This window comes from Scomber japonicus, chromosome 16 (genome assembly GCF_027409825.1).
Source record: "Scomber japonicus isolate fScoJap1 chromosome 16, fScoJap1.pri, whole genome shotgun sequence".
In the NCBI taxonomy this organism is placed as follows: domain Eukaryota; kingdom Metazoa; phylum Chordata; class Actinopteri; order Scombriformes; family Scombridae; genus Scomber; species Scomber japonicus.
Window position 1 is genome coordinate 29,525,483 of NC_070593.1, and position 22,034 is coordinate 29,547,516.

A 22,034-nucleotide genomic window follows, 5' to 3' on the forward strand; every position below is an offset into this window, starting at 1 on the left:
CTAGAGAAGGTAATTATACATGTTTTTCCCGTGCAGCAGGTGTATCAATTGGAGACATAGATCCACTCTGGTGTGAGAACACCATCAACATCACCCGTTGGCCTAATGCGACCAAAATGGTCTGGGCCAGGGCTGATCTGTTCTGGTATTGTGGTAGAAATACCCTAAGACTACAATTGCCCACTAATTGGACTGGCACCTGTGCACTAGTGAGATTAGCCATGCCACTCACCCTATTAGGAACCCAATCTAATACAACTACTAACCACAGAGTTAAACGTGCTGCTAATACAGACGCCTTTGATTTTACATCTGAGACCTACATTGACGCAATCGGGGTCCCTAGGGGTGTGCCAGATAAGTATAAATTAGCCAATAATATAGCTTCCGGATTTGAGAGTCTTCCCCTAATTTCTGCTATTTTCCCTGTCACTCCCATAAAGAACGTTGATCGTATCAATTACATTCACTACAATGTGCAGCGTTTGTCCAATGCCACTAGAGATGCTGTAGCAGGGTTATCAGAGCAGTTAGCTGCCACATCCCTTATGACATTGCAGAACAGGATGGCTCTTGATATGTTGTTAGCAGAGAAAGGTGGTGTATGTCACATGTTTGGAGAACAATGTTGTACTTTCATTACTAACAATACAGCCCCCGATGGCTCCGTGACCAGAGCTTTGTCCCACCTGAGAGCCCTCTCTACAGAGATGGCAGAGAACTCAGGAGTGTCCAACCCCATAGCTGATATTCTGGACGAATGGTTCGGTAAATGGAAAGGTGTTTTGGTGTCTGTGTTTGTATCCCTTGCTGGTATGATGTGTGTGATGGTGCTGATTGGATGCTGTTGTATTCCATGCATAAGATCTCCTTGTAACCGCATTATAATTGCAGCCATTGAAAAGAAGGACTATCCCAACCCCCCTTCTTATCAGATGCCTCTGCTTGCAGCCACTGATGATTCTGCACTGGCCTGTGCAGAGTGGGAAGATGAAGCAGTGTGAAAACAGCTATATTGGTTGATCTCAGTAAAATGAGATCAAAAGGGGGACTTGAAGTTGATGTTTTATTGTTTTTATTATGTTTTATTGTTTTTATTACTAATATTATATGCAAACCTTGAGTGCCACTGGACTGCTGCCTGGATGAATACATGATTTACTTCCAGTGTTCAAAAGTCACCCTGATCATATTCTAGTTTTGATAATTGCACTAACACTAACTAAATAACTTTTACTTTTGCAGTATTCAGTTCATCTTAATAGTCAGTATCAAGTGTGACAGGAGATGTAAGCAGACAGACACACACAGAGCACAAGGCCGGAGCAACATGCACTACACTACAGCCCTTTACACACATACACTGTGCTAACACACACACACACACACACACCTCTGCATGCATTTGAGCATTATAGTAAGAGTGTCAATATATTGTTGTTATATAAGTTGTAAGTTGTTATATTATTTTCATATAGCCTTGAACTGTTGCATTGCTGGGTGCAGCCAGCGGTAGAAAAGAAGAGGAAGGGTCAGATGAGGAAGACAGGCAGTCACAGTGGAGCAGAGAGGAGGACGAGAGGGAAGACCTGCACAGATATGGGGAGGAAGAACTAGAGGAAGGAGATTGTAGAGGGGGAGAAGTAGCGTGTACCTTAAGGGGGGTGATGAGCTATACCGACCTTCACAGGGATAGATTCGAGAGTGAGCAGAAGCACGAGAGAGCTGAGATGAAGGCTAGAATGGAAGCTGCAGAGAGAGTTGAGTCCCCCATATCTAGTCGCACACGAACCCAGACACAGACAAAGTTAAAAACACATCACCCCAACCTGTTGCAAGCTACACCTAAAACTCCACCTGCAGCAGGGAATTTCCCTCTGCTAACTAAGGGGAACGGGAGCACAGTTTATCAGCCGTTCTCATTCACAGATATGAACTGCATTTTAGAGAAAATGCCTGCACCTGCTGAGGGAGGGAATAAGTGGATGAGCAAATTAGATCAATTGACACAGGGAAAAACTTTAGCCATGGGAGATTGGAGGGCTTTAATTGGCCGCCAGATCCCCGCCCATTCCAGACAACAAATTGAGATGAATGCTGGTACATACGGGTTGGGGGATGAAGCTAATTTTCTCCTGCACTCCACCTCAGTAGGTGGTGCAATGCGTGACATGTATCCAGTGCCAGAGGGAGCCTTACACTCCCTAACCTTTAGCAGAAAAGATAATGAGAGCATGCCAGAGTTTCTAATGAGATGCACTGAAATTTGGCTAAACGTGGCAGGGGCTCTCCCCAACCACGACGCACTGCAAACATCTTTGTTCCGAAAAGCTATCTTAGACTGTATGCCTAAATCAGTACAAACACAGATGGCAGCAAATCCTGACTTACAAGGATGCACCACAGTACAGTGGGAAAAGCATCTAGTTCATCATGTACGGCAAGAGGAAGCGAAGCAAAAAGCGTTGGCTGATGAACAATCGGCTAACACAGCCCAGTTAGTTAAAATGCAACTAACAAATGAGCGTAATAAGCTCAACGAGGGCAAAAAGGGCCCTAAACAGATGGTGCAGCAACCTGTAGAGACTCCACAATCAGGTCCGCAGCAGATAGTGGCCCCTCCTGCGCCGGTGTATCCGCCCACGCAGCCTCAGTGGTATCCTGCCCGTTCTCAGCGTAGATCAGGAATAGGGAGGGGAGGATATAGGCCAGGGGGACAGGGACAAGGGAGAGGACAGCAGCAGAGATCCAGGGCGTGCTGGTATTGTCACCAGGAAGGTCACTGGGCTAGAGATTGTCCCACCAATCCAACCCCAGGTTATTATGAACCCCATCATAACCATGGTCCGCCCCCACAAGCTGCACGTCAACATAACCCCCACCAAGCCCCTAATGCGGCTACCGCCCCCAGAGGCAGTCAGTACCCTGCCCTCAGCCCCCACAACGACCCCGATCTCTATCCAACTCCTGAGTGGATAGACCCACCTCATGGACAATGAAGATGCCCAGGAGCCTCTGAGATAGGGCTGGCAGATACCTATCTTTCAGTCAAAATATTGGAGAGAAATTTGCCGTTTCTCGTGGACTCTGGGGCAAGGTACTCTACACTTAACTGTGGCGTGCCCTTTCCAAAATGACTACAGACACTGTTGAATTAACTGGCTTCTCGGGACAACCTAATCTGCTGCCTTTAACCGCTCCTTTACCTACACTGATAGCTGGACAATGTTTCACTCACAGATATGTATCTTCCCCTCAGTGTCCTGTCAATTTGATGGGAAGAGACTTACTGGTGCGCAGTGGAGCCTCTATTTTGTGCGGCCCTGATGGCCTAGTGGTTACATTTCCTAATGGAAAGTCTTTTAACTGTTCAGTTGGACAGATTCGATCGCATTCCCAGATGTTTTTGGCTCCAGATAACTCACCAGGGGCTGAGGGGCAATGGGCAGACATTTATTGGGGGTTGGTACAGCCTGAAGAGTCAAAAGGGGGTGGGGTGCATTCTCTGTACACCGAATGGAAAACCTGGCTGCACATGTTACATCCGTACGCTCCCCCACCTGATCCTCTCCATGTAACTCTGTTCTATGATCGCGATGAGAATTGGGTGTATCATGAGGCCTTTATGGATGTGGAGGGTAAGGGGTCGGAGGTGACATCCACCTGTTTGTTTGCGGGTCCTGAGGGAGTGGCTGCTGCAGTAACCTTACCCTATGAATTAATAAAAATGTATGAAATGGCTGCTGAAGCAGTCCCGCACATCACTCTGGCCGTACATGCTGATCATCAAGCCAAAGAATTAGGTCCCATGACAAAAAGACTGTTAAAAGTCTCTGATTGGGTTACAACACAGATCCCACAGCTTTCATACTCTGAGTCTGAAAAAGCTTACAAAATCACCAAAACAGCAGTAGATACTGTTCTACTGGAGCAAAGGCAGATCGAACGATTTCATGGCAGAGAGAAAACTGATCATCCTGACTCCTCTAGTATGCTAGAGGCTCTGCCACCTTCTCTGTGGTCATCAGGACCGACAGATGTTGGATTTTGCTCCACTATTGATCCTATCACTTTTGATGTTAAGCCAGATGCAGGACCTATTTGGTTAAACCAGTATCCCCATAAACAGGTAGCTGAAGAGGGTATTGCAGACACCATTGAGGGTTTGTTAGCTGCTGGTGTGCTAATTGACAGCAGTAGTAATTGGAATACACCTATTCTACCTGTGGAGAAGCAAAACACTGGCAAATTTCGTATGGCTCACGATTTACGCAGCATTAATACCATCATCACCACAGCTACATTGCCAGTACCCAATCCATACATTGCTCTGTCCAGAGTTACTCCCTCTCATCAGTGGTTCACGTGCATTGATTTAGCGAACGCATTTTTCTGCCTTCCCCTTGCCCCAGCCTTAAGACACATTTTCTCATTCACATATCAGGGTCGACAGTTCACATACAGCAGACTCCCACAGGGTTTCATTTTGTCACCAGGGATCTTCAACCATGTGTTGAAGGATCTCCTTGCAGGAGTTGAGCTACCACAGGGCTCTGTGTTAGTACAGTATGTTGATGATCTATTGATAGCTTCCCCCTCACCATCAGTGTGTCTAGCAGCCACAGACGTGGTGTTGCGCAGATTGTTTGAAGTAGGGTTCAAAGTCTCAAAGAAAAAGCTTCAGTGCTGCAGACAGTTGGTTTCCTTCTTGGGTCGTGTTATCTCAGGGAAAGGTACAGGGGTGTCCCCAGCACACAAAGACTCAATCCTACACCACACAAAACCACAAAAGGTCAAAGACATGCTTTCTTTTCTAGGCCTGACAGGATATAGCAGACATTTTGTACCAGCCTATGTTGAACTCACTGCACCACTACGCGCTATGGTTAATTCCAAAGGCATGCGTAACCTCACAGCCACATTAGAATGGGATGAAGTTGCTGAGCGGAGTTTTATAACTCTCAAACAGCTCATGTCAAATGCCATTGCACTGGCTGTGCCAGACTACACACTCCCGTTCTATTTGGATGTTTCTGAAAAAACACGCTCTGTTAACGGAGTGCTTTTTCAGAAAAAGGGGGGTGATAGAAAGATACTGACATATGCAAGCGTCACGCTAGATGCAACAGAGAACAGACAACCACCATGCACAAGACATGCAGCAGGAGTGGCAAAAATTTTGAACAAAACAGCACACATTGTTATGGGACATCCAATAACAGTACTCACCACACATAGTGTAGTGGCATATGTGAACTCACAAGCATTCACTATGACCTCACTAAGACAAACAAGGCTTGAAAAAACCCTAACTGCACCACACATAACATTCACACATGAGGGTATTAACATGGCAGACAATATGGGAGAAGGGGAACCCCATGTATGTGAAGAAAGGGTGCAGAAAGATGTCAGGATAAGATCAGACTTACAGGGAGAGCCAATAGATAGAGCTGAGGAGACATTGTTTACTGACGGCTGTTGTTTCAGACATCCAACAGAAGGTCTGAAAGCAGCATGGGCGGTAGTAAGAACAACACCAGCAGGGTTTGAGACAATACTTTCAGGGAAAGTGAAAGGCAAAGAGTCAGCACAACTAGCAGAGCTACAAGCAATGATAGCAGCATTAGAATGGTCTGAGGGAAAGAGCGTTAACATCTACACAGACTCAGCATATGTTGTAGGAGCAATACATGTGGAACTGAGCCAGTGGATGAGAGCAGGATTTCTCACAGCCTCTAAAACCCCTATCAAACATGAAAAAGACATCAAACGACTGACAGAAGTCTTAATGAAACCCAGACTGATTGCAGTAATTAAATGCAAGGGACATGACAAAACTGACTCACTGACTGCAAAGGGAAATGACGCAGCTGACCAGGCAGCAAAACAGGAAGCAGGATATGGTGTGCAGTACACTATGATACAGTCAGAAAAGACTATACATGATTTGGTGCTTTCCCCTTGTCAGGAAGATGTAGTAGGATTAGAACAAGAAAAAGCTTCTCCTCAAGAGAAGAGTGTGTGGATAAATAAAGGAGCCAGAAAGAGTGAGGGAATTTGGAGAGCACCGGATGGGAGGCCAGTACTTCCTCCGGGACTCACCTCAGCTGTGCTCCAGGAAGCACATGGGTTAACTCATTGTGGCAGTACTCAAATGAAACATCACCTGACTCATTGGTGGCATCCTTATCTGTCAGGTTCACGCAACCTAAAACACTTAAAATATCAAACAAAGGAGAGAAGACAACAGGATTAGAGTTTTTACTTGCAAGGAGAACGGACAGAGATCTGCTCAGTTAAGATCTCCAACCCGCTCTGAGCAAATCTTGCCGAACCCTTTGTTTTTATTGCTTTCAGGGAGTCCCTAATTTACATAGTCATTTTTGCTCTAAAGGGTGGGGGTCACACATCGGTCACAAATAGGTCACTGATCGGTCGCTGGTCTGCTTCGGGTGGACACACACACTTCAAAGACATTCTCAGCAGGGTTACAGATTGGCCACAGATCTTCAGATAGACGTCCTGAGCAGATCCTGAGCAGGGTCACAGGTCCTGAAAAACAACTTTAAAACAGCATGCTTGTAGACTATAAAGACTAATGATTATAGAAAGGGTAAATATGGGATAACTTATATATAATAATTCCAACATTATCTACCTGCAGCAATTGAAAATCACATCAGAGAGTGCAGCACATGTAAGGCCTATAATGTAAAACCAACTATCAAACCACACCAAGGCAAATTTCCATTACCTCCCCTGCCAGGACAGGAAATCATTATTGATTACACAGACATGTTGATCAATGCTAGAGGGTACAGGTACCTCTTGGTAGCAGTGGATGCATACACTGGCTGGCCTGAGGCTGTACCTACAAAGAAAGAGGATGCACTCACAGTAGTCAAATTCTTACTGAATCAGTACATCCCCACACATGGATTTCCCAAAAAGATAAGATCAGATAACGGCACACATTTCAAGAACAAACACCTACAGGCCGTAGAAGCTCAGCTAGGCCTAAAGCATGCTTTTGGGACTGTATATCATCCCCAGTCTCAGGGCAAAGTTGAAAGGACGAATCAGACCATAAAAGGAAAAATTGGGAAAATCTGTGCAGACAGTAAGCTTAATTGGGTGGATGCTCTACCTATAGCTTTGATGTCAATCAGGAGCTCAGTAAACTCTATTACAGGATTTACACCATATGAACTTATGTGTGGACAACAATTTCCAGGACCTGGAGCTGGTGGTGTAATCTGTCAAACCACTCCATTTCTAGAGTATAAACCGTACTATGACCAGCTCACTGCACTTGTCTCAGTCTTCTCCAAACAGGTTGCTGAGATAAAAGGGGGAGAGGAAAAAGCGCCTCCACCGAGAGACACCAAGTGGGTTCTGCTAAAAGTCTTTAAGCGGAAGTGGTCGGAGCCAAGGTGGACCGGACCATATCAGGTGACAGAGAGGACATCCCACGCTGTTCGGCTGAAGGGCAAGGGAGAGACCTGGTTTCACTGGTCGATGTGCACGGCAACTGATCCACCAACCAGGACCATGGAAGAGATAAGAAAAGACCTAAAAGAGCTGTCTTAGATTGCTAAGAAGTCAAGAGACATTGTTATCATTTTTTATTATTACTTAGCTATTGCCAAAATAGAAAGTGTGAGTCATTAAATGAGAAGGCATAACACATCTTACGTTGAGAGAGGTTCTGCTCAGCTACAAGGATAAGAATAGGACTCCACTAGAAAGAGCTATTTAGCATACTTTTTATTTTTTCCCTTTTAGACCTATGTCAGTCCAATATACTCCTTATCCTCCAAACAACATTCCCATCTGTCAAACTAGAGGAGGACAGGCTTTGATACAGTGGTCTGAACAACAGCATAGAGAGTACATAAAGAGAAATAGACAAGGTCGTGTTCTTTTTGTCTTAATCATATTTTTCATTATTGTGCTTATCATCACTTTAGCATTATATTGGACACACAGATATAGCAAGTAATCATGTGCATCCCCCAAACTAAGTGGGGATGGATTGGTGTGTTTGTTTTGGCTGCTCTGATCATTGCAGCACCTCCACTGTGGTGGGAGTTTCGGCACAGGATGGAAAGAGATCCAGCTGCTCCACCTGAACCACTCACCAACCCAGGCATTCGAGGATCAGGTCCAGCATCCCACACACACGCACATGTAGCTTGCAAGGGAGACACACACTCCACCTCACACCTGAACCGTTCCAGACGCGCTACTCCTGTACAACCAGCTAAAACTAATGATGGGTGCCTAAGAAAGTATGGAGGGATAGAATTGAACTATACAATGGGATCGCGAGTGACATTTCAATTTGATTTATGTAATGTGATTAAATGTGGGAGGTATAAAGCGGGATGGAGAGGGTATAATTTATACCTCTGTGGGGATAGTAAGGTACATGAAGATTGTGTAAAGAGAGACAGCAGGGCTTCCTATTGGTGGGGCGAAAGGGAATGGTGCTCTTGGTGTATGGTGTGGAAATATACTGGATCACGTTGGAGGCCAACATTGTCTTGTGCTAAAGATAAGGGGAAGATCAGCAAGATTGATTTTATTAGAGGTCAACTCCAAGCTGACTCTACGTCCACAAACCCACTGCTTTTGACTATACATGACTTATGGGACGACCCCTTCATGACCAAAAATTACAAAACACCTAAAAAGTTTTATATAATTTTAGGAGTGGATCAATCCGGACCTGACTCCATGGGATTGGTTAAAGTGAACCTCCTCGAGCCTCCACCCAAAAATAAGACCACCACAACGTCCACCAGTGCACCCGAAATTCTCCCCAGCCAAAGCAAAGGAGTGGTAACTATTGATTACAGCAAATTAAGTACTAGAGATATTGTTACGTTAGCAACCGGCTACACTGATAAAAATATGTGGCTGGACTGGATGACTGTTACTGCATCATCAATGAATATGACTAACTGTGTGGCATGCTCATCAGCCAGACCAACCTTATTCACCACTCCAGCTCCACTCTATCCCCAGGAAGACCCAGCAGGTTTCCACTGCATGATGTCTCTCACCATGCAGAAGAACCCACCCGACTGTAGTACTCTGAATGCCATATTCCCAGCGGTAAAGAACTCCACCATCCCACCAGTCTTTACTCCTAGAGAAGGTAATTATACATGTTTTTCCCGTGCAGCAGGTGTATCAATTGGAGACATAGATCCACTCTGGTGTGAGAACACCATCAACATCACCCGTTGGCCTAATGCGACCAAAATGGTCTGGGCCAGGGCTGATCTGTTCTGGTATTGTGGTAGAAATACCCTAAGACTACAATTGCCCACTAATTGGACTGGCACCTGTGCACTAGTGAGATTAGCCATGCCACTCACCCTATTAGGAACCCAATCTAATACAACTACTAACCACAGAGTTAAACGTGCTGCTAATACAGACGCCTTTGATTTTACATCTGAGACCTACATTGACGCAATCGGGGTCCCTAGGGGTGTGCCAGATAAGTATAAATTAGCCAATAATATAGCTTCCGGATTTGAGAGTCTTCCCCTAATTTCTGCTATTTTCCCTGTCACTCCCATAAAGAACGTTGATCGTATCAATTACATTCACTACAATGTGCAGCGTTTGTCCAATGCCACTAGAGATGCTGTAGCAGGGTTATCAGAGCAGTTAGCTGCCACATCCCTTATGACATTGCAGAACAGGATGGCTCTTGATATGTTGTTAGCAGAGAAAGGTGGTGTATGTCACATGTTTGGAGAACAATGTTGTACTTTCATTACTAACAATACAGCCCCCGATGGCTCCGTGACCAGAGCTTTGTCCCACCTGAGAGCCCTCTCTACAGAGATGGCAGAGAACTCAGGAGTGTCCAACCCCATAGCTGATATTCTGGACGAATGGTTCGGTAAATGGAAAGGTGTTTTGGTGTCTGTGTTTGTATCCCTTGCTGGTATGATGTGTGTGATGGTGCTGATTGGATGCTGTTGTATTCCATGCATAAGATCTCCTTGTAACCGCATTATAATTGCAGCCATTGAAAAGAAGGACTATCCCAACCCCCCTTCTTATCAGATGCCTCTGCTTGCAGCCACTGATGATTCTGCACTGGCCTGTGCAGAGTGGGAAGATGAAGCAGTGTGAAAACAGCTATATTGGTTGATCTCAGTAAAATGAGATCAAAAGGGGGACTTGAAGTTGATGTTTTATTGTTTTTATTATGTTTTATTGTTTTTATTACTAATATTATATGCAAACCTTGAGTGCCACTGGACTGCTGCCTGGATGAATACATGATTTACTTCCAGTGTTCAAAAGTCACCCTGATCATATTCTAGTTTTGATAATTGCACTAACACTAACTAAATAACTTTTACTTTTGCAGTATTCAGTTCATCTTAATAGTCAGTATCAAGTGTGACAGGAGATGTAAGCAGACAGACACACACAGAGCACAAGGCCGGAGCAACATGCACTACACTACAGCCCTTTACACACATACACTGTGCTAACACACACACACACACACACACCTCTGCATGCATTTGAGCATTATAGTAAGAGTGTCAATATATTGTTGTTATATAAGTTGTAAGTTGTTATATTATTTTCATATAGCCTTGAACTGTTGCATTGCTGGGTGCAGCCAGCGGTAGAAAAGAAGAGGAAGGGTCAGATGAGGAAGACAGGCAGTCACAGTGGAGCAGAGAGGAGGACGAGAGGGAAGACCTGCACAGATATGGGGAGGAAGAACTAGAGGAAGGAGATTGTAGAGGGGGAGAAGTAGCGTGTACCTTAAGGGGGGTGATGAGCTATACCGACCTTCACAGGGATAGATTCGAGAGTGAGCAGAAGCACGAGAGAGCTGAGATGAAGGCTAGAATGGAAGCTGCAGAGAGAGTTGAGTCCCCCATATCTACACTACGCACACGAACCCAGACACAGACAAAGTTAAAAACACATCACCCCAACCTGTTGCAAGCTACACCTAAAACTCCACCTGCAGCAGGGAATTTCCCTCTGCTAACTAAGGGGAACGGGAGCACAGTTTATCAGCCGTTCTCATTCACAGATATGAACTGCATTTTAGAGAAAATGCCTGCACCTGCTGAGGGAGGGAATAAGTGGATGAGCAAATTAGATCAATTGACACAGGGAAAAACTTTAGCCATGGGAGATTGGAGGGCTTTAATTGGCCGCCAGATCCCCGCCCATTCCAGACAACAAATTGAGATGAATGCTGGTACATACGGGTTGGGGGATGAAGCTAATTTTCTCCTGCACTCCACCTCAGTAGGTGGTGCAATGCGTGACATGTATCCAGTGCCAGAGGGAGCCTTACACTCCCTAACCTTTAGCAGAAAAGATAATGAGAGCATGCCAGAGTTTCTAATGAGATGCACTGAAATTTGGCTAAACGTGGCAGGGGCTCTCCCCAACCACGACGCACTGCAAACATCTTTGTTCCGAAAAGCTATCTTAGACTGTATGCCTAAATCAGTACAAACACAGATGGCAGCAAATCCTGACTTACAAGGATGCACCACAGTACAGTGGGAAAAGCATCTAGTTCATCATGTACGGCAAGAGGAAGCGAAGCAAAAAGCGTTGGCTGATGAACAATCGGCTAACACAGCCCAGTTAGTTAAAATGCAACTAACAAATGAGCGTAATAAGCTCAACGAGGGCAAAAAGGGCCCTAAACAGATGGTGCAGCAACCTGTAGAGACTCCACAATCAGGTCCGCAGCAGATAGTGGCCCCTCCTGCGCCGGTGTATCCGCCCACGCAGCCTCAGTGGTATCCTGCCCGTTCTCAGCGTAGATCAGGAATAGGGAGGGGAGGATATAGGCCAGGGGGACAGGGACAAGGGAGAGGACAGCAGCAGAGATCCAGGGCGTGCTGGTATTGTCACCAGGAAGGTCACTGGGCTAGAGATTGTCCCACCAATCCAACCCCAGGTTATTATGAACCCCATCATAACCATGGTCCGCCCCCACAAGCTGCACGTCAACATAACCCCCACCAAGCCCCTAATGCGGCTACCGCCCCCAGAGGCAGTCAGTACCCTGCCCTCAGCCCCCACAACGACCCCGATCTCTATCCAACTCCTGAGTGGATAGACCCACCTCATGGACAATGAAGATGCCCAGGAGCCTCTGAGATAGGGCTGGCAGATACCTATCTTTCAGTCAAAATATTGGAGAGAAATTTGCCGTTTCTCGTGGACTCTGGGGCAAGGTACTCTACACTTAACTGTGGCGTGCCCTTTCCAAAATGACTACAGACACTGTTGAATTAACTGGCTTCTCGGGACAACCTAATCTGCTGCCTTTAACCGCTCCTTTACCTACACTGATAGCTGGACAATGTTTCACTCACAGATATGTATCTTCCCCTCAGTGTCCTGTCAATTTGATGGGAAGAGACTTACTGGTGCGCAGTGGAGCCTCTATTTTGTGCGGCCCTGATGGCCTAGTGGTTACATTTCCTAATGGAAAGTCTTTTAACTGTTCAGTTGGACAGATTCGATCGCATTCCCAGATGTTTTTGGCTCCAGATAACTCACCAGGGGCTGAGGGGCAATGGGCAGACATTTATTGGGGGTTGGTACAGCCTGAAGAGTCAAAAGGGGGTGGGGTGCATTCTCTGTACACCGAATGGAAAACCTGGCTGCACATGTTACATCCGTACGCTCCCCCACCTGATCCTCTCCATGTAACTCTGTTCTATGATCGCGATGAGAATTGGGTGTATCATGAGGCCTTTATGGATGTGGAGGGTAAGGGGTCGGAGGTGACATCCACCTGTTTGTTTGCGGGTCCTGAGGGAGTGGCTGCTGCAGTAACCTTACCCTATGAATTAATAAAAATGTATGAAATGGCTGCTGAAGCAGTCCCGCACATCACTCTGGCCGTACATGCTGATCATCAAGCCAAAGAATTAGGTCCCATGACAAAAAGACTGTTAAAAGTCTCTGATTGGGTTACAACACAGATCCCACAGCTTTCATACTCTGAGTCTGAAAAAGCTTACAAAATCACCAAAACAGCAGTAGATACTGTTCTACTGGAGCAAAGGCAGATCGAACGATTTCATGGCAGAGAGAAAACTGATCATCCTGACTCCTCTAGTATGCTAGAGGCTCTGCCACCTTCTCTGTGGTCATCAGGACCGACAGATGTTGGATTTTGCTCCACTATTGATCCTATCACTTTTGATGTTAAGCCAGATGCAGGACCTATTTGGTTAAACCAGTATCCCCATAAACAGGTAGCTGAAGAGGGTATTGCAGACACCATTGAGGGTTTGTTAGCTGCTGGTGTGCTAATTGACAGCAGTAGTAATTGGAATACACCTATTCTACCTGTGGAGAAGCAAAACACTGGCAAATTTCGTATGGCTCACGATTTACGCAGCATTAATACCATCATCACCACAGCTACATTGCCAGTACCCAATCCATACATTGCTCTGTCCAGAGTTACTCCCTCTCATCAGTGGTTCACGTGCATTGATTTAGCGAACGCATTTTTCTGCCTTCCCCTTGCCCCAGCCTTAAGACACATTTTCTCATTCACATATCAGGGTCGACAGTTCACATACAGCAGACTCCCACAGGGTTTCATTTTGTCACCAGGGATCTTCAACCATGTGTTGAAGGATCTCCTTGCAGGAGTTGAGCTACCACAGGGCTCTGTGTTAGTACAGTATGTTGATGATCTATTGATAGCTTCCCCCTCACCATCAGTGTGTCTAGCAGCCACAGACGTGGTGTTGCGCAGATTGTTTGAAGTAGGGTTCAAAGTCTCAAAGAAAAAGCTTCAGTGCTGCAGACAGTTGGTTTCCTTCTTGGGTCGTGTTATCTCAGGGAAAGGTACAGGGGTGTCCCCAGCACACAAAGACTCAATCCTACACCACACAAAACCACAAAAGGTCAAAGACATGCTTTCTTTTCTAGGCCTGACAGGATATAGCAGACATTTTGTACCAGCCTATGTTGAACTCACTGCACCACTACGCGCTATGGTTAATTCCAAAGGCATGCGTAACCTCACAGCCACATTAGAATGGGATGAAGTTGCTGAGCGGAGTTTTATAACTCTCAAACAGCTCATGTCAAATGCCATTGCACTGGCTGTGCCAGACTACACACTCCCGTTCTATTTGGATGTTTCTGAAAAAACACGCTCTGTTAACGGAGTGCTTTTTCAGAAAAAGGGGGGTGATAGAAAGATACTGACATATGCAAGCGTCACGCTAGATGCAACAGAGAACAGACAACCACCATGCACAAGACATGCAGCAGGAGTGGCAAAAATTTTGAACAAAACAGCACACATTGTTATGGGACATCCAATAACAGTACTCACCACACATAGTGTAGTGGCATATGTGAACTCACAAGCATTCACTATGACCTCACTAAGACAAACAAGGCTTGAAAAAACCCTAACTGCACCACACATAACATTCACACATGAGGGTATTAACATGGCAGACAATATGGGAGAAGGGGAACCCCATGTATGTGAAGAAAGGGTGCAGAAAGATGTCAGGATAAGATCAGACTTACAGGGAGAGCCAATAGATAGAGCTGAGGAGACATTGTTTACTGACGGCTGTTGTTTCAGACATCCAACAGAAGGTCTGAAAGCAGCATGGGCGGTAGTAAGAACAACACCAGCAGGGTTTGAGACAATACTTTCAGGGAAAGTGAAAGGCAAAGAGTCAGCACAACTAGCAGAGCTACAAGCAATGATAGCAGCATTAGAATGGTCTGAGGGAAAGAGCGTTAACATCTACACAGACTCAGCATATGTTGTAGGAGCAATACATGTGGAACTGAGCCAGTGGATGAGAGCAGGATTTCTCACAGCCTCTAAAACCCCTATCAAACATGAAAAAGACATCAAACGACTGACAGAAGTCTTAATGAAACCCAGACTGATTGCAGTAATTAAATGCAAGGGACATGACAAAACTGACTCACTGACTGCAAAGGGAAATGACGCAGCTGACCAGGCAGCAAAACAGGAAGCAGGATATGGTGTGCAGTACACTATGATACAGTCAGAAAAGACTATACATGATTTGGTGCTTTCCCCTTGTCAGGAAGATGTAGTAGGATTAGAACAAGAAAAAGCTTCTCCTCAAGAGAAGAGTGTGTGGATAAATAAAGGAGCCAGAAAGAGTGAGGGAATTTGGAGAGCACCGGATGGGAGGCCAGTACTTCCTCCGGGACTCACCTCAGCTGTGCTCCAGGAAGCACATGGGTTAACTCATTGTGGCAGTACTCAAATGAAACATCACCTGACTCATTGGTGGCATCCTTATCTGTCAGGTTCACGCAACCTAAAACACTTAAAATATCAAACAAAGGAGAGAAGACAACAGGATTAGAGTTTTTACTTGCAAGGAGAACGGACAGAGATCTGCTCAGTTAAGATCTCCAACCCGCTCTGAGCAAATCTTGCCGAACCCTTTGTTTTTATTGCTTTCAGGGAGTCCCTAATTTACATAGTCATTTTTGCTCTAAAGGGTGGGGGTCACACATCGGTCACAAATAGGTCACTGATCGGTCGCTGGTCTGCTTCGGGTGGACACACACACTTCAAAGATATTCTCAGCAGGGTTACAGATTGGCCACAGATCTTCAGATAGACGTCCTGAGCAGATCCTGAGCAGGGTCACAGGTCCTGAAAAACAACTTTAAAACAGCATGCTTGTAGACTATAAAGACTAATGATTATAGAAAGGGTAAATATGGGATAACTTATATATAATAATTCCAACATTATCTACCTGCAGCAATTGAAAATCACATCAGAGAGTGCAGCACATGTAAGGCCTATAATGTAAAACCAACTATCAAACCACACCAAGGCAAATTTCCATTACCTCCCCTGCCAGGACAGGAAATCATTATTGATTACACAGACATGTTGATCAATGCTAGAGGGTACAGGTACCTCTTGGTAGCAGTGGATGCATACACTGGCTGGCCTGAGGCTGTACCTACAAAGAAAAGAGGATGCACTCACAGTAGTCAAATTCTTACTGAATCAGTACATCCCCACACATGGATTTCCCAAAAAGATAAGATCAGATAACGGCACACATTTCAAGAACAAACACCTACAGGCCGTAGAAGCTCAGCTAGGCCTAAAGCATGCTTTTGGGACTGTATATCATCCCCAGTCTCAGGGCAAAGTTGAAAGGACGAATCAGACCATAAAAGGAAAAATTGGGAAAATCTGTGCAGACAGTAAGCTTAATTGGGTGGATGCTCTACCTATAGCTTTGATGTCAATCAGGAGCTCAGTAAACTCTATTACAGGATTTACACCATATGAACTTATGTGTGGACAACAATTTCCAGGACCTGGAGCTGGTGGTGTAATCTGTCAAACCACTCCATTTCTAGAGTATAAACCGTACTATGACCAGCTCACTGCACTTGTCTCAGTCTTCTCCAAACAGGTTGCTGAGATAAAAGGGGGAGAGGAAAAAGCGCCTCCACCGAGAGACACCAAGTGGGTTCTGCTAAAAGTCTTTAAGCGGAAGTGGTCGGAGCCAAGGTGGACCGGACCATATCAGGTGACAGAGAGGACATCCCACGCTGTTCGGCTGAAGGGCAAGGGAGAGACCTGGTTTCACTGGTCGATGTGCACGGCAACTGATCCACCAACCAGGACCATGGAAGAGATAAGAAAAGACCTAAAAGAGCTGTCTTAGATTGCTAAGAAGTCAAGAGACATTGTTATCATTTTTTATTATTACTTAGCTATTGCCAAAATAGAAAGTGTGAGTCATTAAATGAGAAGGCATAACACATCTTACGTTGAGAGAGGTTCTGCTCAGCTACAAGGATAAGAATAGGACTCCACTAGAAAGAGCTATTTAGCATACTTTTTATTTTTTCCCTTTTAGACCTATGTCAGTCCAATATACTCCTTATCCTCCAAACAACATTCCCATCTGTCAAACTAGAGGAGGACAGGCTTTGATACAGTGGTCTGAACAACAGCATAGAGAGTACATAAAGAGAAATAGACAAGGTCGTGTTCTTTTTGTCTTAATCATATTTTTCATTATTGTGCTTATCATCACTTTAGCATTATATTGGACACACAGATATAGCAAGTAATCATGTGCATCCCCCAAACTAAGTGGGGATGGATTGGTGTGTTTGTTTTGGCTGCTCTGATCATTGCAGCACCTCCACTGTGGTGGGAGTTTCGGCACAGGATGGAAAGAGATCCAGCTGCTCCACCTGAACCACTCACCAACCCAGGCATTCGAGGATCAGGTCCAGCATCCCACACACACGCACATGTAGCTTGCAAGGGAGACACACACTCCACCTCACACCTGAACCGTTCCAGACGCGCTACTCCTGTACAACCAGCTAAAACTAATGATGGGTGCCTAAGAAAGTATGGAGGGATAGAATTGAACTATACAATGGGATCGCGAGTGACATTTCAATTTGATTTATGTAATGTGATTAAATGTGGGAGGTATAAAGCGGGATGGAGAGGGTATAATTTATACCTCTGTGGGGATAGTAAGGTACATGAAGATTGTGTAAAGAGAGACAGCAGGGCTTCCTATTGGTGGGGCGAAAGGGAATGGTGCTCTTGGTGTATGGTGTGGAAATATACTGGATCACGTTGGAGGCCAACATTGTCTTGTGCTAAAGATAAGGGGAAGATCAGCAAGATTGATTTTATTAGAGGTCAACTCCAAGCTGACTCTACGTCCACAAACCCACTGCTTTTGACTATACATGACTTATGGGACGACCCCTTCATGACCAAAAATTACAAAACACCTAAAAAGTTTTATATAATTTTAGGAGTGGATCAATCCGGACCTGACTCCATGGGATTGGTTAAAGTGAACCTCCTCGAGCCTCCACCCAAAAATAAGACCACCACAACGTCCACCAGTGCACCCGAAATTCTCCCCAGCCAAAGCAAAGGAGTGGTAACTATTGATTACAGCAAATTAAGTACTAGAGATATTGTTACGTTAGCAACCGGCTACACTGATAAAAATATGTGGCTGGACTGGATGACTGTTACTGCATCATCAATGAATATGACTAACTGTGTGGCATGCTCATCAGCCAGACCAACCTTATTCACCACTCCAGCTCCACTCTATCCCCAGGAAGACCCAGCAGGTTTCCACTGCATGATGTCTCTCACCATGCAGAAGAACCCACCCGACTGTAGTACTCTGAATGCCATATTCCCAGCGGTAAAGAACTCCACCATCCCACCAGTCTTTACTCCTAGAGAAGGTAATTATACATGTTTTTCCCGTGCAGCAGGTGTATCAATTGGAGACATAGATCCACTCTGGTGTGAGAACACCATCAACATCACCCGTTGGCCTAATGCGACCAAAATGGTCTGGGCCAGGGCTGATCTGTTCTGGTATTGTGGTAGAAATACCCTAAGACTACAATTGCCCACTAATTGGACTGGCACCTGTGCACTAGTGAGATTAGCCATGCCACTCACCCTATTAGGAACCCAATCTAATACAACTACTAACCACAGAGTTAAACGTGCTGCTAATACAGACGCCTTTGATTTTACATCTGAGACCTACATTGACGCAATCGGGGTCCCTAGGGGTGTGCCAGATAAGTATAAATTAGCCAATAATATAGCTTCCGGATTTGAGAGTCTTCCCCTAATTTCTGCTATTTTCCCTGTCACTCCCATAAAGAACATTGATCGTATCAATTACATTCACTACAATGTGCAGCGTTTGTCCAATGCCACTAGAGATGCTGTAGCAGGGTTATCAGAGCAGTTAGCTGCCACATCCCTTATCACATTGCAGAACAGGATGGCTCTTGATATGTTGTTAGCAGAGAAAGGTGGTGTATGTCACATGTTTGGAGAACAATGTTGTACTTTCATTACTAACAATACAGCCCCCGATGGCTCCGTGACCAGAGCTTTGTCCCACCTGAGAGCCCTCTCTACAGAGATGGCAGAGAACTCAGGAGTGTCCAACCCCATAGCTGATATTCTGGACGAATGGTTCGGTAAATGGAAAGGTGTTTTGGTGTCTGTGTTTGTATCCCTTGCTGGTATGATGTGTGTGATGGTGCTGATTGGATGCTGTTGTATTCCATGCATAAGATCTCCTTGTAACCGCATTATAATTGCAGCCATTGAAAAGAAGGACTATCCCAACCCCCCTTCTTATCAGATGCCTCTGCTTGCAGCCACTGATGATTCTGCACTGGCCTGTGCAGAGTGGGAAGATGAAGCAGTGTGAAAACAGCTATATTGGTTGATCTCAGTAAAATGAGATCAAAAGGGGGACTTGAAGTTGATGTTTTATTGTTTTTATTATGTTTTATTGTTTTTATTACTAATATTATATGCAAACCTTGAGTGCCACTGGACTGCTGCCTGGATGAATACATGATTTACTTCCAGTGTTCAAAAGTCACCCTGATCATATTCTAGTTTTGATAATTGCACTAACACTAACTAAATAACTTTTACTTTTGCAGTATTCAGTTCATCTTAATAGTCAGTATCAAGTGTGACAGGAGATGTAAGCAGACAGACACACACAGAGCACAAGGCCGGAGCAACATGCACTACACTACAGCCCTTTACACACATACACTGTGCTAACACACACACACACACACACACCTCTGCATGCATTTGAGCATTATAGTAAGAGTGTCAATATATTGTTGTTATATAAGTTGTAAGTTGTTATATTATTTTCATATAGCCTTGAACTGTTGCATTGCTGGGTGCAGCCAGCGGTAGAAAAGAAGAGGAAGGGTCAGATGAGGAAGACAGGCAGTCACAGTGGAGCAGAGAGGAGGACGAGAGGGAAGACCTGCACAGATATGGGGAGGAAGAACTAGAGGAAGGAGATTGTAGAGGGGGAGAAGTAGCGTGTACCTTAAGGGGGGTGATGAGCTATACCGACCTTCACAGGGATAGATTCGAGAGTGAGCAGAAGCACGAGAGAGCTGAGATGAAGGCTAGAATGGAAGCTGCAGAGAGAGTTGAGTCCCCCATATCTAGTCGCACACGAACCCAGACACAGACAAAGTTAAAAACACATCACCCCAACCTGTTGCAAGCTACACCTAAAACTCCACCTGCAGCAGGGAATTTCCCTCTGCTAACTAAGGGGAACGGGAGCACAGTTTATCAGCCGTTCTCATTCACAGATATGAACTGCATTTTAGAGAAAATGCCTGCACCTGCTGAGGGAGGGAATAAGTGGATGAGCAAATTAGATCAATTGACACAGGGAAAAACTTTAGCCATGGGAGATTGGAGGGCTTTAATTGGCCGCCAGATCCCCGCCCATTCCAGACAACAAATTGAGATGAATGCTGGTACATACGGGTTGGGGGATGAAGCTAATTTTCTCCTGCACTCCACCTCAGTAGGTGGTGCAATGCGTGACATGTATCCAGTGCCAGAGGGAGCCTTACACTCCCTAACCTTTAGCAGAAAAGATAATGAGAGCATGCCAGAGTTTCTAATGAGATGCACTGAAATTTGGCTAAACGTGGCAGGGGCTCTCCCCAACCACGACGCACTGCAAACATCTTTGTTCCGAAAAGCTATCTTAGACTGTATGCCTAAATCAGTACAAACACAGATGGCAGCAAATCCTGACTTACAAGGATGCACCACAGTACAGTGGGAAAAGCATCTAGTTCATCATGTACGGCAAGAGGAAGCGAAGCAAAAAGCGTTGGCTGATGAACAATCGGCTAACACAGCCCAGTTAGTTAAAATGCAACTAACAAATGAGCGTAATAAGCTCAACGAGGGCAAAAAGGGCCCTAAACAGATGGTGCAGCAACCTGTAGAGACTCCACAATCAGGTCCGCAGCAGATAGTGGCCCCTCCTGCGCCGGTGTATCCGCCCACGCAGCCTCAGTGGTATCCTGCCCGTTCTCAGCGTAGATCAGGAATAGGGAGGGGAGGATATAGGCCAGGGGGACAGGGACAAGGGAGAGGACAGCAGCAGAGATCCAGGGCGTGCTGGTATTGTCACCAGGAAGGTCACTGGGCTAGAGATTGTCCCACCAATCCAACCCCAGGTTATTATGAACCCCATCATAACCATGGTCCGCCCCCACAAGCTGCACGTCAACATAACCCCCACCAAGCCCCTAATGCGGCTACCGCCCCCAGAGGCAGTCAGTACCCTGCCCTCAGCCCCCACAACGACCCCGATCTCTATCCAACTCCTGAGTGGATAGACCCACCTCATGGACAATGAAGATGCCCAGGAGCCTCTGAGATAGGGCTGGCAGATACCTATCTTTCAGTCAAAATATTGGAGAGAAATTTGCCGTTTCTCGTGGACTCTGGGGCAAGGTACTCTACACTTAACTGTGGCGTGCCCTTTCCAAAATGACTACAGACACTGTTGAATTAACTGGCTTCTCGGGACAACCTAATCTGCTGCCTTTAACCGCTCCTTTACCTACACTGATAGCTGGACAATGTTTCACTCACAGATATGTATCTTCCCCTCAGTGTCCTGTCAATTTGATGGGAAGAGACTTACTGGTGCGCAGTGGAGCCTCTATTTTGTGCGGCCCTGATGGCCTAGTGGTTACATTTCCTAATGGAAAGTCTTTTAACTGTTCAGTTGGACAGATTCGATCGCATTCCCAGATGTTTTTGGCTCCAGATAACTCACCAGGGGCTGAGGGGCAATGGGCAGACATTTATTGGGGGTTGGTACAGCCTGAAGAGTCAAAAGGGGGTGGGGTGCATTCTCTGTACACCGAATGGAAAACCTGGCTGCACATGTTACATCCGTACGCTCCCCCACCTGATCCTCTCCATGTAACTCTGTTCTATGATCGCGATGAGAATTGGGTGTATCATGAGGCCTTTATGGATGTGGAGGGTAAGGGGTCGGAGGTGACATCCACCTGTTTGTTTGCGGGTCCTGAGGGAGTGGCTGCTGCAGTAACCTTACCCTATG